We start from the raw sequence: 10,851 nt of genomic DNA on the forward strand, positions 1-10,851 counted from the left end.
ATCTGCATGTCAAATTGGCACGTGTTACACCGGATGCCCTTCCTGATGCAACTCCACATTACATGGAGAAATGTGGTAGGGGTAGGATTTGAACCGGGAACCTTCCGCACTGAAACCGTGTGTGTGTGTGTGTATATATATATATATATATACACTCAACACTTTTGGTTTTGCTCCCATTTTGTATGAGATGAACTCAAAGATCTAAAACTTTTTCCACATACACAATATCACCATTTCCCTCAAATATTGTTCACAAACCAGTCTAAATCTGTGATAGTGAGCACTTCTCCTTTGCTGAGTATGATCCATCCCACCTCACAGGTGTGCCATATCAAGATGCTGATTAGACACCCATGATTAGTGCTCAGGTGTGCCTTAGACTGTCCACAATAAAAGGCCACTCTGAAAGGTGCAGTTTTGTTTTATTGGGGGGGGGATACCAGTCAGTATCTGGTGTGACCACCATTGCCTCATGCAGTGCAACACATCTCCTTCACATAGAGTTGATCAGGTTGTCAATTGTGGGCTGTGGAATGTTGGTCCACTCCTCTTCAATGGCTGTGCAAAGTTGCTGGATATTGGCAGGAACTGGTACACGCTGTCGTATACGCCGGTCCAGAGCATCCCAAACATGCTCAATGGGTGACATGTCCGGTGAGTATGGCCGGCCATTGCAAGAACTGGGACATTTTCAGCTTCCAAGAATTGTGTACAGATCCTTGCAACATGGGGCCGTGCATTATCCTGCTGCAACATGAGGTGATGTTCTTGGATGTATGGCACAACAATGGGCCTCAGGATCTCGTCACAGTATCTCTGTGCATTCAAAATGCCATCAATAAAATGCACCTGTGTTCTTCGTCCATAACAGACGCCTGGCCATACCATAACCCCACACCGCCACCATGGGCCACGCGATCCACACATTGACATCAGAAAACCACTCACCCACACGACGCCACACACGCTGTCTGCCATCTGCCCTGGACAGTGTGAACCGGGATTCATCCGTGAAGAGAACACATCTCCAACGTGCCAAATGCCAGCGAATGTGAGCATTTGCCCACTCAAGTCGGTTTACGACGACGAACTGGAGTCAGGTCGAGACCCCGATGAGGACGACGAGCATGCAGATGAGCTTCCCCGAGACGGTTTCTGACAGTTTGTGCAGAAATTCTTTGGTTATGCAAACTGACTGTTTCAGCAGCTGTCCGAGGTGGCTGGTCTCAGACGATCTTGGAGGTGAACATGCTGGATGTGGAGGTCCTGGGCTGGTGTGGTTACACGTGGTCTGCGGTTGTGAGGCTGGTTGGATGGACTGCCAAATTCTCCGAAACGCCTTTGGAGACGGCTTATGGTAGAGAAATGAACATTCATACACGAGCAACAGCTCTGGTTGACATTCCTGCTGTCAGCATGCCAATTGCACGCTCCCTCAAATCTTGCGACATCTGTGGCTTGTGCTGTGTGATAAAACTGCACCTTTCAGAGTGGCCTTTTATTGTGGGCAGTCTAAGGCACACCTGTGCACTAATCTTGGTTATGGCACACCTGTGAGGTGGGATGGATTATCTCAGCAAAGGAGAAGTGCTCATATCCACAGATTTAGACTGGTTTGTGAACAATATTGAGGGAAATGGTGATATTGTGTATGTGGAAAGGTTTTTAGATCTTGAGTTCATCTCATACAAAATGGGAGCAAAACCAAAAGTGTTGCGTTTATATTTTTGTTGTGTGGATATATATATATATATATATATATATATATATATATATATGAGGGTAGGCTGAAACGTTCTAAGGCCTTAGAACGTTTCAGCCTACCCGTGCGTGTGTGTGTGTGTATATATACACACACGAGTATGTCCATAGTAAAATGATACTACTTATCAGACCATGTTCAGGTCATCAATGAGCGAAAGTGCAATTCTAATCAAATCTCAGATTTAGTGCAGTCATGTGAAGAAATAATAGTTCCACTTGAATGATATAAATCTTTTTTTAAATCCGAAGGCAGTATTGCAGTTCTTGCAGAATCTCTACACCACATCAGTAATACAGTATAATACTTCAGACACTCACGCCCTTATTTGATCATCTGTGGTACACAGACTAAAGTGGGGTGTGTCCAGTTTGACTTTGCTGTTTGCACAGTGTGTAGTCTGGGTGCAGGGCACAGAGGGGTTGTATTTTTGTCAGTCATGGGTGTGTTTTGGGTGCAACATGAAATAAACCAATCATAGCATCATCTGTCATCCCCTTTAAGACCCGGGGTGTGCTAGAAGTTGGTACATTGCAGTTTCAACAGAGGAATTAAGTGAGATTTTTCTGGCGACTGAACAGACCTGCTTACGTAGCGTCCAAGTGTACGTGCATAGCGTCCACCGAGGCTGCTTGAGGTGAAGCAGTTTGTAAATTTCCACAAGTGTCTTCAGTCTGGTTGTGTGGAGATGCAGAGTGTAGGTGTCCCATAAATGCCAGAAATATACCGCGCCCGACTTAACACGTTTTTTTTTTTTTTTCTACTTTAGGGCCAATTGACTTTCTACTCAGGATGAGGGTGATCTGACACTGCGCCTGACCACACCTCATGCATGTGCTCTTGGTGTGGTTGAGCACTTTGCACAGCAGCACACTAACATTGGTGTGTGTCAGTTGGTGAATGTAAAGCTCACTGTAAAGCACTATCAGCATCTGTATCAGCTGGAAAAGTGCTGTGGAAATTCTTCATTTCCATCTTTGGTTAAATCAAATCAATTTTATTTATATAGCACCAAATCACAACAACAGTTGCCCCAAGGCGCTCTATATTGCAAGGCAAAAGCCATACAATAATTACAGAAAAACCTCAACGGTCAAAACGACCCCCTATGAGCAAGCACTTGGCGACAGTGGGAAGGGAAACCTCCAGCAGAACCAGGCTCAGGGAGGGGCAGTCTTCTGCTGGGACTGGTTGGGGCTGAGGGGAGAGAATCAGGAAAAAGACATGCTGTGGAGGGAGCAGAGATCAATCACTAATGATTAAATGCAGAGTGGTGCATACAGAGCAAAAAAGAGAAAGAAACACTCTGTGCATCATGGGAACCCCCCAGCAGTCTAAGTCTATAGTAGCATAACTAAGGGATGGTTCAGGGTCACCTGATCCAGCCCTAACTATAAGCTTTAGCAAAAGGAAAGTTTTAAGCCTAATCTTAAAAGTAGAGAGGGTGTCTGTCTCCCTGATCCGAATTGGGAGCTGGTTCCACAGGAGAGGAACCTGAAAGCTGAAGGCTCTGCCTCCCAGTCTACTCTTAAAACCCTAGGAACTACAAGTAAGCCTGCAGTCTGAGAGCAAAGCGCTCTATTGGGGTGATATGGTACTATGAGGTCCCTAAGATAAGATGGGACCTGATTATTCAAAACCTTATAAGTAAGAAGAAGAATTTTAAATTCTATTCTAGAATTAACAGGAAGCCAATGAAGAGAGGCCAATATGGGTGAAATATGCTCTCTCCTTCTAGTCCCCGTCAGTACTCTAGCTGCAGCATTTTGAATTAACTGAAGGCTTTTCAGGGAACTTTTAGGACAACCTGATAATAATGAATTACAATAGTCCAGCCTAGAAGAAATAAATGCATGAATTAGTTTTTCAGCATCACTCTGAGACAAGACCTTTCTAATTTTAGAGATATTGCACAAATGTAAAAAGCAGTCCTACACATTTGCTTAATACAAGTATGCGCATTGAAGGACATATCCTGATCAAAAATGACTCCAAGATTTCTCACAGTATTACTAGAGGTCAGGGTAATGCCATCCAGAGTAAGGATCTGGTTAGACACCATGTTTCTAAGATTGTGGGGCCAAGTACAATAACTTCAGTTTTATCTGAATTTAAAAGCAGGAAATTAGAAGTCATCCATGTCTTTGTCTGTAAGACATTCCTGCAGTTTAACTAATTGGTGTGTGTCCTCTGGCTTCATGGATAGATAAAGCTGGGTATCATCTGTGTAACAATGAAAATTTAAGCAATGCTGTCTAATAATACTGCCTAAGGGAAGCATGTATAACGTGAATAAAATTGGTCCTAGCACAGAACCTTGTGGAACTCCATAATTAACCTTAGTCTGTGAAGACGATTCCCCATTTACATGAACAATTGTAATCTATTAGATAAATATGATTCAAACCACCGCAGCGCAGTGCCTTTAATACCTATGGCATGCTCTAATCTCTGTAATAAAATTTTTATGGTCAACAGTATCAAAAGCTGCACTGAAGTCTAACAGGACAAGCACAGAGATGAGTCCACTGTCTGAGGCCATAAGAAGATCATTTGTAACCTTCACTAATGCTGTTTCTGTACTATGATGAATTCTGAAACCTGACTGAAACTCTTCAAATAGACCATTCCTCTGCAGATGATCTGTTAGCTGTTTTACAACTACCTTTTCAAGAATTTTGAGAGAAAAGGAAGGTTGGAGATTGGCCTATAATTAGCTAAGATAGCTGGATCAAGTGATGGCTTTTTAAGTAATGGTTTAATTACTGCCACCTTAAAAGCCTGTGGTACATAGCCAACTAATAAAGATAGATTAATCATATTTAAGATCGAAGCATTAATTAATGGTAGGGCTTCCTTGAGCAGCCTGGTAGGAATGGGGTCTAATAGACATGTTGATGGTTTGGAGGAAGTGACTAATGAAAATAACTCAGACAGAACAATCGGAGAGAAAGAGTCTAACCAAATACCAGCATTACTGAAAGCGGCCACAGATAACGATACGTCTTTGGGATGGTTATGAGTAATTTTTTGTCTAATAGTTAAAATTTTATTAGCAAAGAAAGTCATGAAGTCATTACTAGTTAAAGGAATACTCGGCTCAATAGAGCTCTGACTCTTTGTCAGCCTGGCTACAGTGCTGAAAAGAAACCAAAAAAATGACAAAAACAATTTCCTATTAAAAAGTTTATTTCAAAGCGGATTTGTTTCGGATCGTTATCTTCTATCTACAGGTGCACACAGCGCAGCTGTTCAGTGCTCACGTTGTCTAATTGCTGACTAGAATTGCACTCATGTTCAACTTGATGTGTTATTTGGCAGCACGATTACGCCATGGATCATTAAAAACCCGATCGAAGGTCCAGCGCAATGAATTCCTGGTGTTTAGAGGATGCAACGCTCCCATTTCTCACAAACATTTCACACTTTAAACTTGCTGACTTTTTTAAATTGTTGAGTGGTGCTGTGAGTTGTATTTCAGAAAGACTTGTGTAGGAAAAATACACTGCATTATAATCTGCTGCCACAAGATGGCAGAGTTGACACAAAAAACACAACTGAATGCTGCTCTTATACCACTGAGAAATTTAAACTGCAATATATAATCTAAAGTCTGAAGCTACAAACTAATTAAGCAGCAGAAATAAAGTGTGGAGTGAGTGAGAGCGTGAGAGACGTGTCGTGGACTGGCGTAAGACAGCGGTAATGCTTGGTGCTGTGGAAATAAAGAAGCTAATCTGCTTTTTGATACCAGAGCGCTGTGCCCCTTGTGCACTATGCCGTAAAAAGAATCATGATATTCCAACAGCATGCCCGTGACTGAGTTTCGAATCATAGTTTGTCCTGAGATTTGTCACAGCGCAGATAAAATTTGGACAGACACGTCCCAATGTATGCGCACTTCCAGCCCAGTTTCACACTTTTTTTTCAATGCTCCCATCACAAAATGAGTCACATTTTTGTGACACGCTATATTAATTTTAATTCAAATCCTCCCCCCACCTAAGCATTTCATGATACAGTCACAGAATGAATTTGTGGTACCGTTACAGAAATTGGCGTATTTCATGACGGTATCACAAAATAATAGGCTAATTTACTTTTCCTGTTGCCATCATGAAATGGTGTGAGATTGGTTTGGCACTTCAGACGGTGTGCCACGTACTGTCAACAGAACCAGTAAGTCCGACTGATGGATCTTTCTCCACAGACACTGTTAACAATATCAACATTCATCTGAACATCATCTGTTTAGTATCGTCATCATCTTTGTCAGCAGCAAAATGTGGAGCGATTCTGTGCTGTCCAGAGTCGCTGCAGCTGCGTTGTCTTGACAACGTGTGCGTGCACATGCACATTACAGCCAGAGGTGTTGAGAGGCTAGAGAGAGAGCTGCGGGGGGTTGGACGAAGTTGGACGACAATCAAACGGAATGCTGATGGTACGGGAACTACGCAAATGAGACAGGGAGCAAAACGGAATACGGATGAACTGAGGTTGTCGTCAGGATTCGTTGACATTTTTCAAGAGTTTGAAAATTCTGGCGAAGCGCCAGCTACAGGAACAAAGCTGGACAATGGTTAAACAGTGTCTCCGAAAGTCAACGTAAGTCCACATTTCTTGTTTCGTTTTGGCTTCGGTGTCCTTCGTTAGGGCCGTGTGACCAGGGCTTTAAAGTGGTTTTCAATAAATTATCAAGAATTCACAAAATTCTTAAAGTGACTTAAAAGTTTTTTAAAACCAAATTTTTTCAAACAGCTTGCTTATTTATCTCCTTGACACTCAAATCAATGTTTTTTTTTTTTATGGTGATTACTAAATAGCTAATATTTGAACACAAAAAAGGGGATGTGAGAAAGGTAGTAAGGTACCAAATTTTGCATGTAGAACAATTTTACAACAAATTAACAGAATTTAAGGCTTAATACTTTGATTCATCAGGAAATGATAGCTTGGGGCCTATTTCTCCTTGAGAGCATCCAATAACAGTCCAGACAGACGCGCCCGTCCTGAGCTGCTGGCTCCTGTGATGTCGTAGCCGTGCCTCATACTGCCTCCAGCTGCTCTGATAATCTCCTTTGAGCTTATGCTACTTTCTTCTGAGTGTATGTGTCAACTTGTGTCTGTTTTAGTTTGCTTTACTTTGTTTGACTGGCTTAGTTTGTCTTTCTGCTGTAAGTTAATTTATTCCTCTTTTGAGCAGCCAGCAGTCTTTAGGAAGCAGTCGGACAAGGAGGCCATCTCAGCAGATCATCACTCTTCTTCTTCTTCACACTGTATGAAAGAAATCAGCTATATAGACCAATACAGAATTCAGATATGTATTGTGACTTAAATTAAGATCCTATGGCTGTAAATCCAGCTCTCCTTCAAGGGTGGCGAGGTACTATATCTAGGTCCTAAAAACAAAATCGAGGATTGGAATAAAGGCTACTTTTACTCATCAGTTGCTGATCTCAGGTGTATGGAACAAACTTCAAAATAATACCACAAAAACTCCAGATTCAGATCCAGTTTCAGCAAAAAAAAAGAAAAAAAAAAAGAGGAGTCAGTCAGTATTAACACATACACGTCTGGTGGCCTAAAGTTCAGCTGTCTTATATCCAGGGCCCACTTGAAAGGACAAATCTGAAATAGCATTATTTGTACATTTTAAACCATAACTTGATACAACTTTCATTAGTAAAGAAAAAAACTTTATGTGTGTTCACATTTATTTGGAGGCATCAAATATGCCTCCATAAAACCCAAAATATAATTGGAAGTGAAATAAAAGGGCAAATTCAGGAATTTTTAATGTGCAGAATATTGAGTATTTCACTTTTTGTAAGGAACTGGTATATATTTTAGTAGCGAAAACAGATTTAAGCCTGTAGATATGTTTAATAATGCTCTTACAATACATTTAGGGGTGATTCTTAGACTACGGGCGCTTATGTCCTTTGATCATATTGTATGAAAAACAGAAAAAAGGGGAAATTTCACACTTTTATAGTTATCTTTACAATGAAAGTGTGTTAAGAAATTTGTTCTAGTAGTCTATGATGACTTTTTCACCTTTTTTCAGCATCATTATATGCAAATATTGCCGTTTTGTGCTTGTCCCACACCCAGACTTTTGATCTTCAATGATAAAAATGAATGGTAAACGTTTTTTCTAATGTTTTAAAATATCTCTGAATAAAATATCAGTAAAATAATCAAAACATAACTGGGGTATTCAATGTCATACAACGGTTGTGATATTTTTTTTTAAACAAAATGTAGTTATCCCACACTATTGCCGTAATTTCCACCACAACACTGTAATGTCCCTTTAAACAGTTTGTATGAAAGATTGTTTGGGTAGTTTCTATGGAGATAAACAGTGACATCAGAGCACATGTATATAGCGCCAAATCACAACAAACAGTTGCCCCAAGGCGCTTTATATTGTAAGGCAATGGTGTGGTGGAAATTACATTTACAAGGCCAATAGTGCCCGTAGTTAAAGAATCACCCTTAGATCCATTAATTTCATAGGATTAAGTTTAGAAGTACTACAGGTTTTGAGCAGAACATACCTGCCTATCCTCCATAGATATTTATTATTTTGCTTTGCATTTCCCAATAAAACGATCCATATAATGCACAAAAAAATGAGAGGAATCTGAGAGTGTGATGATAAGGACACGCCCACCTTACACCTGGTTGCAGCAGATAGATGCTCATTTTGAGAGGTGGGGATGGATCAGTTAGCTACCTGGGTGGTTGCCATCCAGGATCCAAGGTGGCTGTGTGGTGTGGTCGCCAACCTCACCTTACCAAAAACACCAAAGACTCACTGTGTGACTCAGTGGAACTTCTTTGCACCCTGCACCTTACTCTGAGCTCAGATTTCACAGAGTAAACAGTGATAAGGAGATGGACACGCCCCCAACCGTGCTAATGGACACGCCCCCAACTGTACCTGCTTCACTGCAGACCATGTCAAGATAGGACCCAGATTTGTTTGACTGTCCTTGTAATCGTGCCCACTGTGGTCAGCCTATTTTGGTGAGAGTCATTCCAAGTAAAAAATAAAAATAATATAAATAAAAACTGAAATGATGTGCCAGTTTTCACTGTGATTTAAATCTTACCAGAAACTCACTGTGAATTACTTTTGAGAGATGACAGTTTATAAAATCATAGTCCAAAGCTGAGCTCAGGTTCAGGATCATCAGCGCCATCTTCAGTTCATCCGTGAAAGCATCATGTTTTGTTGTAGCATATCTTTCTTGGTGCAAGTGAAGGCACCACTGCTTTGAATTCTCTTTGTTGTAGTTTAATTTGCAGTTACAGTCCGTATCTCTGAGTTCTTACTGTGTAGGTGTGAGGTTGCGTAAAAAACAACACTAACCTTCAGTCTGTGTGCACGACGTGGTGTGTTGTTGCTGTCGAACTTTAATGCTTCCACATCACAAAAAGTAAAACCTACAGAGGCTGAAGGAATCACTGACTTTTATTGAAATCACAAAGAAATGTCATGAATTGAAATGTCTCTTTTTTTAATTTCACTTTTTTTGTGTGTGTATTTCTCACCAGTATTAAGATATAAACTCTTGAAACAGAAGAAAACAATAAGCATAGTACAGCAGATAACTGAAACAAACCTGCAAAGGGTGATACAAGCACCAAAGTTGGCACAAATACTCTTTAGACATTACTCTTTTGAAAAAACTGACAAGCCACTTAAATTTTCAATAGGCGACCAGGTAGGGGTCACCTGAAGAATTACACGGGTCAAAATTAAAAGATGCTCCAATCAAATTGAAAACTACACTTTATTATTTGTCTGCTCATAAAGATTCCAAAAAGGTATAGTTTGGACTATCTGTGACTGAATGATCTGGAGTTATGGGGTAAAAACAGCAAAAATGGTGACAAAGGTCAGTTTCAGTTTGTACAGGGGTTAAAAGTTAAAGTTCCTTCAATTTTGTTAAAAGGTGATACAGATTATTGGTTGCAGACATGGGGCCAAATACAAAAGTATTTGTATTTGAAAATACATCGCCGATCCCAAGTATTTCCAAATACTTTTACAAATACTTTTTCAAATACTTTTCAAACTTGGGAATCTCTGTGACGCCGTGTTGAGACACACCAGAAAACTATAAGCTCCGCGTTATTGTGATTGAGATACAATAATACAATATGCTGAGATGAGAAGATATGACATTTTATTATTGTTTTGTGATATGGTGGATACAAAAGGATGCAATATTGATGGAAACAGAATATATATTGTGATAGTTTGATTATTGCCTGTGATATTATAATAGTGAATTTGTGATAAAACATTCAATCCTTTACTTATCAATAGTATTTGGTCATGCTATTTTCACAATAAATAGTCACCGGTTTATCAGTTTTGTGTTGCTTTGTTGTTTATAGTTCATAGAATGTATTTGTATTTGGAATTCAAAAATCTAAAGTATTTGTATTTAAATACAATGCAAAGTATTTGACCCCATGTCTGATTGGTTGAGCTAATAGGATGAATAAGTGGAATAGTTTTGATAGTGTTGAATGTTTGGTCACCAAAGTAAAGGTCAAACAAGGTCAACATCCATTGGATTCTATGACATGTGACATATGTTACCCTGTAACATGATAACTAAGCACGACACATGGTGCAAACTATTCCTTTTTAAAACCATGTTAACTAATAATTTGCATAATTTTGTACTAAAATTGAAGCAACTTTGACTTTTGACCCCTGTACAAACTTTAAACTGACCTTTGTCACCATTTTTGTTGTTTTTACCCCTTAACTCCAGAACATTCAGTCATAGATAGTCCAAACTTTACCTTTTTGGAATCTTTATGAGCAGACAAATAATGTAGTGGTTTTCAATTTGATTGGAGCATTTTAAATTTTGACCCCTGTGTAATTCTGTAATTGACCCCTACCTGGCCACCTTTTGAATATTCAAGTGTATCATCTTTTTTTTTCAAAAGAGTTCATGTCTAAGGAGTATTTGTGCTGAATTTGATGCTTATATCACCATTTGCAGGATTTTGCTCTAAATATTCTTTTAGCTGCTGCAATATCAGCTGCAGTT

This window comes from Thalassophryne amazonica, chromosome 18 (assembly GCF_902500255.1).
Source record: "Thalassophryne amazonica chromosome 18, fThaAma1.1, whole genome shotgun sequence".
Taxonomy (NCBI): domain Eukaryota; kingdom Metazoa; phylum Chordata; class Actinopteri; order Batrachoidiformes; family Batrachoididae; genus Thalassophryne; species Thalassophryne amazonica.